Raw genomic sequence first — 15297 nt, forward strand, 5'->3', positions numbered from 1 at the left:
CGGTGTGGTACCAAACAAAATCTAGTGATGTGGTCTGAACGGTGTCGTTGCTGAAATTTATTGTATCCTTATGAAAAGATGGCATCAGACTAATGGGGGTCATTTTGTTATATAAATGATTTTCATACTTAGCCGTTAATCAGCAATTTGCTCAGTATCAACTCAGCCAAACATCCTAAGCAAAACCAAACCAATTTCAACAATTTAAACCCAATTGTAACGGTGAAAAGCATATATCAAGCATTTTTCTTGTTCGTCTGAACAAAGTAAATGGTGTTACAAAAGAGATGATAGACATTGCTTCCTTAAAATTATATAATTTACTAAATGAATTTCTAGCTATCAGATTAGAAGTATGTAATTTAATGGAGATCTTGCAGTAACCAAATCCAAACCATCCTCCCTGTAAGAGTCCTTGGGAGCCAAGCATTTTAAGTCATTACAATAAAAGGTACATGGTACAGCGATTATCCCAATGCATTGTATTAAATAAAAAAGACACGAACCATACTCTAAAACCCTCAAAGATAGTATTATAAAGGTGAACCTTTGAAATCAGGTTTGGGATATTGGAGAGCTCATCTGTTCCTGCATCGTAGATGAGGCATGGACTGTGTTCCTGGTGAAGTGGAGACGATCATCCTTGGTATTATTTAAAACAGAGGACATGAAATGAAGTGATTAGCATCTGGTATAACATGGTGCACATTAAAAGGGCATGGTGAGGCACTGAGTTGCAGAGTATGGATCTGCACATCGATCTGCCAATTACAAATTTCATCAGGAAACAGTGGAGAGTGGCTTCTTAGAGAGGAAAGAATGAATCAAGAGAGTCATCCCAAACCTCGCTGATGCAGCACTTGCCAGCACTGGCAAAAGCTTGGTAACTATCTGTTTCCAACATTTAGAATTGAATGTCTTCAACATGGTCAAGCAAATAGAAATCTCTTATTACAGCATATGCACAGTATACATGTAAAAATAAATTAGTACCTATGCATATTTGTGTCATTGTGTAGAGTTAATGAACAAGTGTAGTGCTGCACTATAGCAAACAGCTTGCACCCCAGTCATGATCAATTTATTTAAATGGAAATTAAGTTGGTACACCATGATATTTGAAGAATGTTCTATACAGTGGAATCTTCATCATCATCCATAATGGAGTCATACCTAGCACAAAGGAGGATGTTTGTGGTGGTTGGAGGTCAATCATCACAGCCCCAGGACATTGCTGCAGGAGTTCCTCAGGGCAGTGTCCTAGGCCCAACCATCTACAGCTGCTCAGCAATGACGTTCCCACCATCATAAAAAGGTCAGAAGTGGGGATGTTCGCTGATGACTGCAGTGTTCAGCGCCATTTGCAACTCCTCAGAATGAAGCAGTCCATGCCTGCACGCAGCAAGATCTAGATATCATTCAGGCTTGGGCTGATAAGTGGCAGGTAACATTCGCGCTACACAAGTGCCAGGCAATGACTATCTCCAACAAGCGAGAGTTTAACCACAGCCCCTTGACATTCAACGGCATTACTATCGCCAAATCCCCCACCATCAATATCTTGAGGGTCACCATTGATCAGAAACTTAACTGGACTATGCACATAAATACTGTGGCACCAAGAGCAGGTCAGAGGCTGGGTATTCTGCGGCGAGTGTCTCACCTCCTGATTCCCCAAAGCCTTTCCACCATCTACAAGGCACAAGTCAGAGTGTGTTGGAATGCTCTCCACTTGCCTGGATGAGTGCAACTCCAACAACACTCAAGAAGCTCGACACCATCCAAGACTTGATTGGTACCCCATCCACCACCTTAAACATTCACTCCCTCCACCACCGGCATACCGTGGCTGCAGTGTGTACCATCTACAAGATGCACTGCAGCAACTCACCAAGGTTTAGTCGGCAGCACCTCCCAAACCCCCGACTTCTCCCACCTAGAAGGATAAGGGCAGCAGGCGCATGGGAACACCACCATCTCCAAGTTACCCACCAAGTCACACACCATCCTGACTTGGAAGTATATCGCCGTTCCTTCATCGTTGCTGGGTCAAAATCCTGAAACTCCCTCCCTAACAGCACTGTGGGAGTACCTTCACCACACGGACTGCAGCAGTTCAAGAAGGCGGCTCACCACCACCTTCTCAAGGGCAACTAGGGATGGGCAATAAATGCTGGCCTTGCCAGCAACGCCCACATCCTGTGAACGAATAAAAGTCTCCCCCAGTAGGTAATGGAATTGGCAGCTAATTGAGAGTCCCCAAAATTTACACAGATCGTACAATCATACGCTAGACAAAGAAATTAAACAATATAAATAACAAAAGAAACATTAAGCAGGTTTGTTCACCAATAAAAGATGAAATACAGTAACAAAATAAGCTGTGCAACAAGGCAACATCTCAAGTCTTTGAGCAGAAAAAAATGCAGGCATGAATAAGGATAATGGAGGTTCCACTCTATAGCAGCTGCAATAGAAATTGTGAATTAAACATAAAAGGTCACAAAAACACTTAGGAGAGTGTAATGATTTATGAACATCTCTAATGTTTCACAAAGGCTATATCCATCTAGGTGATGAAATATTATATGACCCAGAAATTCGGGTCGGAGGCTTCCCGCGGGTGCAAGCCTCCGACCTGCACTTACCTAGCGCGCCGGCCGTTGAGCTGTGGGCCCGTGTGGGATTCCGATCCTGGGCCTCCTCCAACTGCCGGCGTGCAGTGCTTGCGTATCCCAGGGGCGCAGTTAGTTCGATGCGTCCCCTGGGATCACGTGGGCCATGGAGAGCCAACGGTAGCAGGGAATGCCCATTCATAAAATTGACAGGAAGAGCTGTCAAAACTATAAATACTATAAGCCCCAAAACATCACTAAAACTTCAAATAATTTTTTTTTAAATCACATTTTAAAAATAACTATAAATTACATAAAATAACTATTTTAAAGAATAATTTAAATTTTTGAAAAAATTAATTACATTTTCTAACGGGGCTAAAAATAAACTTACCTTTCTTTAAAGTATTTAAAAATAATAAACCTGTGGAAAAAATGTTTTAATTTTAATTAATTCACCACTTACCTTGTTAAAAACAGGCCTTGCGCCTGCTTTTTACATGTGTAACTCCTAGAGACTTGCCTCCCGGAAACCTGCAAAAAAAAACGCAAGTTCCAGGCGCACGCGCTGCCTCTCTGGTGCACGCGTTCGACCTCTGAACCCCTTCCTTTAAGGGAACGGAAGTTCCGGTTTCCCGCGCATGCGCAGTACGTGCACGAAACCGGCACTTCCATTGGGCCTACGGGTGAGTACCCCGTGCGTACTCACCCGTGGAGACCCGAATTTCTGGGCCCTTATACAGGAAACTTGGGGAGAAATTCGGTTGTTAGCGCCACCGATTAACGTCTAAAGAGGCCGAGAAGTGGGGCGCTAGCCAATTTCCAGGCGGGCGCAGGGCGCCTCACCCCATATTGAGCATGCATTTAGCGCCGGCGCTGCGCCCGCTCATGGGCGCAGGCTGATTATGACGTCATTTGAGTGTGCAACGCCTTTTGGGCGCCCCGGACCGGAAATTCAGTGGCGACCCCCTCCGTAGCACCTGGCACTAATAGTGACAGCTTACCTGGAACCTTACCAAGTCGCTCTCGGGCTGGAGGAGCGTTATTTAAAGGGGACTGGTGTGGTTTAAAAGCGGCAGCCATTTTTGGAGCACAACTTCCTCGAGAGCTACAAAGAGTTGCTGAGCTGCAGAGAGAGCTATTTGACCACTGAGCCAGCGCAGGCAGACGATCTTCAGCCTTCTGACCATCACCTTGCTGTTGGTGAGCCTTGACAACGGGGAACCTTCCTGTGGGCACTTATTATGGGGGCTGCATTGGAGGGGAATGTCCTGCTGCTGAATCATCTGGAAAGGGCACTGAGACGCTGGGAGAGGGGGGCGGGCATGGCCAGACGGAGGAGGGCCAACAGACGTCGCCACAGCAGACCTTACGCTGGCAGAGTTTTCCAAAAGCAGTTTTCCTACATGAACATGCCGGAGGAGCAGTGTGTCAGAAGGCTGCGATTTAGAAAGGAGGTGGTGACTGAGCTGTGCCAGCTGCTTCAGCCAGATCTGCAGCCTCAGATAAAGTGCAGGACATCTCTGTCGGTGGCTGAGAAGATGCCTGCTGGCCTGAACTTCTACGCGAGCGGCTCTTCTCAGGCTGCGCGTCAGAGGCTGATCAGAAGTAGCTTCTAGGCCCCTCTCATGGAATGCTTGCTGCACGGTGGCATAGTGGTTAGCACTGTTGCCTCACAGCGCCAGGGACCCGGGTTCGAATCTGGCCTCGGGTGACTGTCTGTGTGGAGTTTGCACATTCTCCCCGTGTTTGCGTGGGTTTCCTCCGGGTGCTCCGGTTTCCTCCCACAGTCCAAAGATGTGCACGTTAGGTTGATTGGCTATGATAAATTGACCCTTAGTGTTAGGGGGATTAAATACGTGGGGTTACGGGGATAGGGTGGGATATGTGTTGGTGTAGGGGTTACGGGGATCGGGTGGGATATGTGTCGGTGCAGGCTCGATGGGCCGAAATGGCCTCTATCTGCACTGTGGGGTTTCTGTGATTCTGTGAACAGGAATGGAACCGGTCTGATACCCACAAGCCTGTGAAGGGCAAGATGCATGTAAATAGCAGGCATGGCCATTGTAAATGAAGAAAGTGTTTCATTACACAAAATGTGGTTCCTTCAAACATGAGAAAGCTGTGGCAACAGAAAGCAAAATTAATACACTGACACATAACTGCCTCTCACACCCGGGAGACTGTCCAAAACATAAATCACATTCCGACCATCTTCCTTGGCCTTGATTCCACTGCGCCAACCAAAGCATCCAATGCCCCATCAGTGAGGCGTTCCGCCCTCTGCCTCACCCTTTCCATGTCTTGCTAGGCTGGTGCACCACAGGTAGGCTCCCACCACTTTGAAGGCCTACAAGGCAGTGAGTGTGTCTGGTGATGCCAATTGACCTGCCCCTTTAAGAGCTGGCTGGCGCCAGTGTGTCTCAGGGAAAGTGATTATTGGCAGCACCTTCGCTGCGCCCCGCCGCCGCAAAATTGGGTTGCGCCACCGGGTTAGTGCCTTAAGAGTAGCGTGCAGCGCCTGATTTAGCGCCGCAATCACCTTTAGGGGCGCTGCAACCCAATATTGCGCTAGGTGGCGCTAAATTGCGCCTGGCGCTAAACTTTGCGCATCGCCAGGACTAGCGCCCCAAACGCGGCTATACCAAATTTCTAGGCCTTTGTGTTATCCGGAGGCTAAATGTCCGGCAAGCTCGAGCCACCGGCAAAAATCAGGAGCCGTTTTTTTTCTTTTCATTGCTTTTTTCTCAACAGTCAAGCTCTGCAAGGTCTGTAGCTAAGCAACAGCTTCAGCTAGAGACGCTAGCCGGCTGTTTAGAAGCTGTTGCTAAGCAACAGGGTTTGTTGATTCACACGGAGCTGAAAATCTCCGTATGTTTCAACATTAGCACTGGAGTGTCCGGCAGTTTTGAGGGAACGGCAACAGCTCGGTCCCGTCGGTGCCTGATAGCACAAAGTTTCCTGTATCCTGGTTTCACTGGCTATAGGGAAAACACAGTTCTTGCTCACGGGTTTAGTATAATAACACCTGCTAAGACCAGTAGACTGACCAAAGTTCCATCATTTACCAATCTGTATAGATATGACTGAATTAGCAGTCCTCTACAAGATCACACCTGAAGCAACATTAAGAATGCAAATATCTGCGACAGTCCCTCACGTTTACTCTAAAAACACAATGCGTAATGTAGGTGCACCACAATAATACCAAAAGAAATGTTTACATATCGAGTCTCCTGCCTGCACTCTCCCAATCACCCACCTGAAACTTCATCTTTTAGATGCAGATCAAATGCAGTTAATCATCACTGGCTGAAATAGAGTCATCAGAGCATGAATTAAGCACCACAGTACAAATTCTCTAGTTCTACCTGAGCTCAAGAACCATCTGTGTCAATTTCTGAGCTAAGTACTGTTATAACCACCAAATTTGTATCTATATTAGTGGATCTCCTGTGTTGCTGCTCATATAGTTTGAAGAATACTCTACTGTGTAATGAGTGAAGCTTCATGACCATGTACCAATAGATTATGATATAATAAAAACATACCGTCTTTCCTGCAGTCAGGAAATGTTTTGCAGAACTGGCAATGCTATTTGTAGGAGTATATCATTGGGTTGGCAAGAAATCAATATAGCCATTGAAAGTATTCTGCGTGATATGTTCAGACAGTGAAGGGTTAAAGTGTTTTTTGATTAACTCAAATGGAGTCAATCATAATTTTTTGAAGTACATATAGACATTTTCCCAAACCATCTGGACACATAGCTGATGTAAGACTACATTATATAGAATTCTAACATATTATCAACTTTTGATATTGATACTGGTATTTAAGCCAAATAACTGCATCCAATTCTGGGAAACTTAAAAAAAAAAATTAGGTTACTTTATTGAACTAATGACATTATACAATTGATGCAAAGACACTGAATTACAGGATCCTGAACTCCATTATCTTCTTTCAAGCAATTGTGTTCTGTGCAAAAGAAAAAAAGGCATTACCAAAGTAAGTTTTGTTTTTAACATTGGTAACATTACTGTTATTTAACAATGTTCTTAATGAAATAAATGCAAGGCAACAGTAACTATGCAAACAATAAAAAGGTGGGGAAAGAAAAAGGTTTTAGGTGCAAGTACTGACCAATTACATTTTCTGGTCAATGGGAAAATGGGATCTGCAAAGTTACTTGTATAGATCATTTGGTGAGGCCCCATTTGGAATAGTGTGCAGTTTTGGTCACAATACTTTTAAAATAACATTGATGGGCTAGAGTGTTCAGAAAATGATTTAGGCATAAGCAGCCTATTTGACCTAAAACTGAGTACAGAACTAAAAGATCGCAATTTAAAATTACAAAGCTTCAAGTGAAGCTACAGAAAATAAACTCGTTCTCCTTCCCACCTCAAAAGTAATGGAAAAGTGGAACAGACTCCTAGCAAAGTCTGCTAAGGCTCAGTCAATTAACTTCTTCAAAAATGAGCTGGTTAAATGTCTGATTGGGAAGGAGACTGGCGATTACAGGACTAGCTGTCAGAATTGGTACAGATATAGAGATAATCAGATACGGCACAGGACACAATGGTTCCTGTCCTGCTGCAATGGGAGGGAATAGGGCAGAAGGGCAGGGTTGAATAGAGATGTGGAGTTTGATGAATTTTCTAGAATCTTGCTCGATAACATTTGAGGATCAGGAAGTATTTCTGCAGATTTTTCTCAGATTTAATTAGGAAGGCTAATATTCGCAGTACAGGAAACTTTCGATTAACCGGCACCTAAATAACCGGAAATGTCGGTTAACCAGCAAAATTCAGGAGTAGGTTCAGGTAACTTTTATTACTCCATTTGTTGCTGTGCAAGGGTGTGGCTGCAGCTGTTGCTAAGCTACAGAGACGCTTGCAACTTGTGCCCATTGTTCTGAAGCTGTTGCAGGGTTTGTTGCTTTATACGGAGCTCTCAGCTTCGTATCTTTTACTATAGCGTTCGGTTATCCGGAATTTTTGATGAACCGGCACCACGTCGGTCCCGTCCGTGCCGGATAAAAAAGTTTCCTGTATGTCAATTGTGCCTGATATTGGTCTGCAAAGCGAATTGATTTGCTAGGGCAATGATCTTTACTTGTTCCATTCTTTCATAACATTTTTATATTTATGCTAAAGCTAATATGGCATTACAAATTGTATCAAGGAGGAAGATTTTCAAGCACACATCATAAAAGAACAGCTAGTACATTGAAGGTTACATTTGTTGTGCTAACCCTGATTTAGAGATACTGGGGGAGATTTTAACTGGCACCGCTGAGGAAAGGGGCAATGGCACCCTGAAAATCGTGGGGGGAAATTTAAAATGCCCTATTCCCTCTTTCAATCCGGCCAACGCCATTCTCTTCAGGGCCTTCATATAGGTGGCCCAGGCGCACACCTGAAGCAAGACGAGAACTTGTTATTTAAGTCAATGTCCTATGACGTAAGGGCGTCTCTGGCAATGCCAGCATTTATTGCCCAACCCCAATTGCCCTCGAGAAAGTGGTGGTGAGCCGTCTTCTTGATCAGCTGCAGTCCTTATGGTGAGGGTACTTCCACAGTGCTGTTAGGGAGGGAGTTCCAGGATTTTGACCCAGCGACGATGAAGGATCGGCGATATACTTCCAAGTCAAGATGGTGTATAACTTTGAGGGGAACTTGCAGGTGGTGGTGTTCCCATGCGCCTGCTGCCCTTGTCCTTCTAGGTGGTAGAGGTCGCGGGTTTGGGAGGTGCTGTCGAAGAAGCCTTGGCAAATTGCTGCAGTGCATCTTGTAGATGCTACACACTGCAACCACGGTGCACCGGTGGTGGAGGGAGTGAATGTTTAAGGTGGTGGATGGGGTGCAAATCAAGCGAGTTGCTTTGTCCTGGGTGGTGTCGACCTTCTTGCCTGGATGAGTGCAGCTCCAACAACAGGCAAGTGGAGAGTATTCCATCACACTCCTGACTTGTGCCTTGTAGATGGTGGAAAGGCTTTGGGGAGTTAGGAGGTAAGACACTCGCTGCAGAATACCTAGCCTCTGACCTGCTCTTGTTGCCACAGTATGTGTGTGGCTGGTCCAGTTAAGTTTCTGGTTAATGGTGACCCCCAGGATGTTGGGGGATTTGGCGATGGTAATGCTGTTGAATGTCAAGGGGCGGTGGTTAGACACTCGCTTGTTGGAATAGTCATCACCTGGCACTTGTGTGGCAGGAATGTTACTTGCCACTTACCAGCCCAAGCCTGAATGTCATCCAGATCTTGCTGCATTCGGGCATGGACTGCTTCATTATCTGAGAAGTTGCGAATGGAACTGAACACTGTGCAATCATCAGCGAACATCCCCACTTCTGATCTTATGATGTGGGGGGGGGGGGGGGGGGTGCGGGGAGGTCATTGATGAAGCAGCTGAAGATGTCATTGGGCCTAGGCCACTGCCCTGAGGAACTCCTGCAGCAATGATTGACCTCCAATAACCACAACCATCTTCCTTTGTGCTATGTGACTCAGCCAGTGGAGCGTTTTCCCCCAGATTCCCATTGACTTGTTTTACTAGGGCTCCTTGATGCCAGACTCAGTCAAATGCTGCCTTTGCTGTATCCAGTGCGTTCAGCTGTTTGATATCATGTGGAATGAATCGAATTGGCTGAAGAATGGCTTCTGTGATGTGAGGACCTTGGGAGTAGGCCGAAATGGATCACCCACTCGGCACTTCTGGCTGAAGTTGGTTGCAAACGCCTCAGCCTTGTCTTTTGCACTCACGTGCTGGGCTCCACCATCATTGAGGATGGGGATATTCTTGGAGCTGGAGCCTCCTCCTCCAGTTAGTTGTTTAATGGTCTACCACCATTCACGACTGGATGTGGCAGGACTGCAGAGCTTTGATCTGATCCGTTGATTGTGGGATCGCTTAGCCCTGTCTATAGCATGCTGCTTCCGCTTTTTAGCATGCATGTAGTCCTGTGTTGCAGCTTCCCCAGGTTGGCACCTCATTTTTAGGTGCACCTGGTGCTGCTCCGAGCATGCTATTCTACACTCATTGTTGAACCAGGGTTGGTCCCCTGGCTTGGTGGCAATGGTAGAGTGAAGGATATACCAGGCCATGAGGTTACAGATTGTGGTGGAATACAATTCTGCTGCTGCTGATGGCCCACAGCGCCTCATGGATGCCCAGTTTTGATCTGCTAGATCTGTTCTGAATCTATCCTATTTAGCACGGTGGTAGTGCCACACAACACGACGGAGGGTGTTCTCAGTGTGAAGACGGGACTTTGTCTCCACAATGACTGTGCGGTGGTCACTGCTGCCAATACTGTCATGGACAGATGCATCTGCGACAGGTAGATTGGTGAGGACGAGGTCAAGTAGGTTTTTCCCTCGTGTTGGTTCACTCACCACCTGTCGCAGGCCCAGACTGGCAGTTATGTCCTTCAGGACTCGGCCAGCTCGGTCAGTAGTGGTGCTACCGAGCCACTCTTGGTGATGGACCCGGAGTACATTCTATGCCCTTGCTACTCTCAGTGCTTCTTCCAAGTGGTGTTCAACATGGAGGAGTACTGATTAATCAGCTGAGGGTAGGTGGTAATCAGCAGGAGGTTTCCTTGCCCATGCTTGACCTGAAGCCATGAGACAGGATGAGGTCCTAAAAGCTGAATATAGGGAGTTAGGAGGTAAATTAAAAAATAGGACCTCAAAAAGGTAGTAATCTCAGGATTGCTACCAGTGCCACGTGCTAGTCAGAGTAGAAATAAAAGGATATTTCAGATGAATACATGGCAAGAAGAATGGTGCAATGGGGAGGGATTCAAATTCCTGGGACATTGGAACCGGTTCTGGGGGAGGTGGAACCAGTACAAACTGGACAGTTTGCACCTGGGCAGGACAGAGACCGATGTCCTAGGGGGAGTGTTTGCTAGTGCTCTTGGGGAGGGTTTAAACTAAAATGGCAGGGGGTTGGGAACCTGTGCAGGAAACAGAGGAAAGGGAAGCAAGGATAGAAGCAAAAGGCAGGAAGGAGAAAAGGAAAAGTGGAAGTCAGAGAAATCAAGGGTGTAAATCAAACGTGGCCGCAGTAAACAATAATTCTAAAAGGTCTAAGAATGTTAAAAAAACACAAGACTGAAGGCTTTGCGTCTTAATGCGAGGAGCATTCGTAATAAGGTGGATGAATTAGCAGCGCAAATAGATGGAAATGGATGTGATATAATTGGGATTACGGAGACGTGGCTCCAGGGTGACCAAGGCTGGGAATTCAACATCCAGGGGGTATTCAATAGTCAGGAAGGACAGGCAAAAAGGAAAAGGCAGTGGGGTAGCATTGCTGGTTAAAGAGATTAACACAATAGTAAGGAAGGATATAAGCTTTGATGATGTGGAATCTGTATGGGTAGAGCTGAGAAATACATGGGGCAGAAAACGTTAGAGAGAGTTGTATACAGACCCCCAAACAGTAATGCTGAGGTTGGGGATGGCATTAAATGGGAAATTAGAGATGCGTGCAATAAGGGCACAGCAGTTATCATGGGTGACTTTAATCTACATATAGATTGGTCTAACCAAATTAGTAACAATACTGTGGAAGAGGAATTCCTAGAGTGTATACGGGATGGTTTCCTGGACCAATATGTCGAGGAACCAACTAGAGATCAGGCCATCTTAGACTGGGTACAGTATTATGTAATGAGAAAGGATTAATTAGCAATCTTGTTGAGAAGAATGAGAGGGGATCTCATTGAAACTTATAAAATTCTAACAGGACTAGACAGACTAGATGCAGGAAGGCTGTTCCCGATGGCGGGGAGTCCAGAACCAGGGGTCACCATCTAAGGATAAGGGGTAAGCCATTTAGGACTGAGATGAGGAGGAATTTCTACACCCAGAGAGTGGTGAACCTGTAGAATTCTCTACCACAGAAGACAGTTGAGGCCAATTCATTAAATATATTCAAGGGGTTAGATATATTTAAGACTAAGGGGATCAAGGGATATGAGGAGAAAGCAGGGTCAGCCATGATCGCATTGGCGGAGCAGGCTCTTATCTTCTATGTTTTTACTTCATGGGGTCTGGAGTCAATGTTGCGGACTCCCAGGGCCACTCCTTCCCGGTGGGACAGCACATACCCAGGGATGGTGATGGAGGAGTTCGGGACATTGGCTGAAAGGTATGATTCTGAGAGTATAACTGTTGCTTGACTAGTCTGTGGGACAGCTCTCCCAATTGTGGCACAAATCCCCAGATGTTGGTGCGGAGGACTTTGCAGGGTTGACTGCGCTGGGTGAGTCGCTGCAGTGTCCGTAGCCGGTGCCGAGGTCGATGCCAGGTGGTCCGTCCGGTTTCATTCTTATTATTTTGTTTCGTAGCAGTTAGTTACAACTAAGTGACTTGCTAGGCCATTTCAGAGGGCAGTTAAGAGTCCAGATTGCTGTGGGTCTGGAGTCAGACCAAGTAAGGACGGCAGATATCCTTCCCTAAAGGACGTTAGTGAACCAGATGGGTTTTTACGACAATCCGATAGCTGCATGGTTACCATTACTGATACTAGCTTTTTATTCCAGATTTATTTAATTAACTCCAGCTGCCGTGGTGGGATTTGAACTCACGTCTCTGGATCACTAGCCCAGTGACATTACCACTATGCTACCGTTCCCGAGTGCATTAGAATAGTCAAGTCTAGAGGTAACAAAGGCATGGATGAGGGTTTCAGCAGTGGATGAGCTGAGGCAAGGGCGGAGGTGGAAATAGGCAGTCCTTAGTTATGCCACGGCTAATGAATGACAATGCCAGGGATATGGGGAGAAGGGAGGGACAGGGTACTGAGTTTGGATGATCAGCCATGATCTCACTGAATGGCAGAGCAGGCTCGAGGGGCCGAATGGCCTACTCCTGCTCCTATCTTCTATGTACAGGAAACTTTGTGCTATCCGGCACCGACGGGACTGAGCTGTTGCTGTCCCATCAAAACTGTCGGACAAACCAGCGCTAATGTTGAAACATACGGAGATTTTGAGCTCCGTATCTGGCAACAAACCCTGTTGCTTAGCAACAGCTTCTAAACAGTTGGCCGTACCTTGCAAGCGTCGCTGTAGCTTAGCAACAGCTTCAGCGAGACCTTGCAGAGCCTGACTGGTGAAAAAAAACCTAACGAAACGGCTCCTGATTTTTGCCGGTGGCTCGAGCATTCCGGACAGTTAACCTCCGGATAAACCAAAGTTTCCTGTATTGCCAGAAGACCTGCGATCATTTGATGAAGGAGGACCAGAAGACAGCGAAGTTGGAGGAATACAGTATCAGCATGCAGCCTGGGCTCTGCACCAACAAATTCAGCTGAACAAGACCATCCACCCACCATCACCCAACCCCACATAAATAGTCAACTATACCATATGAACAAGTCCATCCACCCTGCAATAAAGAACTTCCATACATTGACCAACTATGACACAGATGCCAACGACAATTGCTAGATCAGTGCCTACTTAAAAACCCACATTGCAAAGTTGCAAAATTACATGTAACTTTTTAATGGCTGATACAACTGCCATAACACAAGAAAGCCCACAGTTCATTCCTGCCTCTTCTACTGCTCTTACGAGGTGTTCCTCCAGTGGCTTGAGCATGGGTGCGGAAGGCTAATGATGCTTAAATGAGGGCCTGGAGATGTGCATCGTCGGCAACCTTCAGGAGCTCAGGGCTATGAGGGCTCAGCTGCAGACTGCAACAACTCGTCTGCTGCCAGGGCAGTCTAGCCCAGCTGGGTTTCATGCACCATGGCAAGCATTTGTTGAGTGGGTAGCAAGGGAGTTGACATGCTGTCATCATGAGAGGGCGACTCCCGTGGAGCTGCGGCTCATCACTCCCACTAATCTGCAGGAGAGCAGACTGCAGGAGATCAGAGATGCGGTTGAAGCCCTTATCCACATGGTTCACCAGCCTTTCAAAGTCAGCAGTGATAGTGGCGCGCAGAGCCTGAGTTGTACCTGTTTGAGCTTCAATCAAAGCTGCAAGAGCTGCTGATACAGACTCCTGTGCCGAGGGGCTGGATGCAGCATTCAGAGAGGTGTCCACACATTCATGGTAGACTACAGAGTACTAATGTCACTAGACAGAATGCCACACAAGCTGGAAATATACTCCGATACTCTCGGACATGTTGCGCCAACTCCAAGGCAGGCTGCTCAATACCATCAATAATTATTGGTGCACATGACGCAGTTTCCTTTTGTGGCATGGACTCCAAAGTCGGCATCTCTATCCTCAGCAGAGCTAGGACCTGGTTATGCCCTCTGGGGAGCCACCGCCTGGGCTACTCTTTCTACAAGCCCCTGTTTACTTGAGCTCTGTGAATCACCTTGGGTATCACCATCGAGGCCATTATCTATCCCAACCGTGGTGCCAATTCTGTACGGGTGATTGAGAGACATGAAGTGAGTGACTGCTTCTTCTGGAGGGTTGGCCCCCTCAGTCTTCTCTTGCAAGGTCAAAGTAATGGGAAGAACCTAGAGAAAGGGGAGAGGGTCAAGTTTCAGCATGGTAGGAAAGAGTTACATAGCAGCAGCTGACTGGCAGTGCGAGGCAGTATCAGAATACCACACTATGTGTTTGATTGCAAGAGAAGGTAAAATAAAAAGGCGGGCTCCCTGCTGAGTGCTGCCTCCAGCCTTGCCATTATTTACGCTCCTCGAGCTGCCTTCACCACTACTGAACATGTCTTTTTTCTCCATCTGTGCGAGGGCCTGGATGGAAACTGCCCTCCACGCCCACTTCTGGTCCTCTTCCTCTTGTTGTGCACCAGCTTCTCTTGCAAAAAAGAGTTGAAGTGAGTTAGTGCATGGTTCTTGTAACGTGCTATTCAGCTGTGTGTGGCATCTTCATCTAGTGTGCAGGCAGAAAGGGAGAAGGATGGGGAGGTGGTCATGTGCAAGATTAGTGCATGGAGATATGTATAATGAGTTAGCAGAAGAGTGAAAGGCCTTCTAGTTGTGATCAAGTAAATACAGACTGCTGTTTGTGCCTGAGGGCATCAGCAGGAGGTGAGTATATGATTGCAATGAGGAGAGATGGTGCGGTGCCCTGCTGCGATTGGACAATAAACATGTAGAGTTTGGGGGAGGAGGGAGAATAATTTGAAGTAGTGGCAGGAATGGTGGGGGCAGAAAATTGCTGTGGCAAGGTCTAATGCAGAGTGACTGCGACAGGAAGACCAGTCTCACTCTTGCTGTCCTAGTCAGGTCATTCAACGTCTTCATAAGAACATAAGAAATAGGAGCAGGAGTAGGCCAATCGGCCCCTCGAGCCTGCTCCGCCATTCAGTAAGATCATGGCTGATCTGATCCTAACCGCCAATCTACTATCACAGAACCATCTCCTGAACCTAACAGAATTAGACACACGAAATAGGAGCAGGATCAGGCTACACGGCCCCTGGGCCCGCTCCGCTACCCACAGGGCCATGTCCGATCCGAACCTAGACTCATGTCCAAATTCCTGCCCGCTCCCCGTAACCCTTAATTCCCTTTACTTCTAGGAAACTGTCTATTTCTGTTTTAAATTTATGTAATGATGTAGCTTCTACAGCTTTTTGGGGCAGCATATTCCATGGACCTACCACCCTCTGAGTGAAGTAGTTCCTCCTCATCTCAGTTTTGAAAGAGCAGCCCTTTATTCAAAGACTATGCC

This window comes from Somniosus microcephalus, chromosome 18, assembly GCF_052327205.1.
Source record: "Somniosus microcephalus isolate GS21.2 chromosome 18, FLI_Smic_1.0, whole genome shotgun sequence".
NCBI classification, from domain to species: domain Eukaryota; kingdom Metazoa; phylum Chordata; class Chondrichthyes; order Squaliformes; family Somniosidae; genus Somniosus; species Somniosus microcephalus.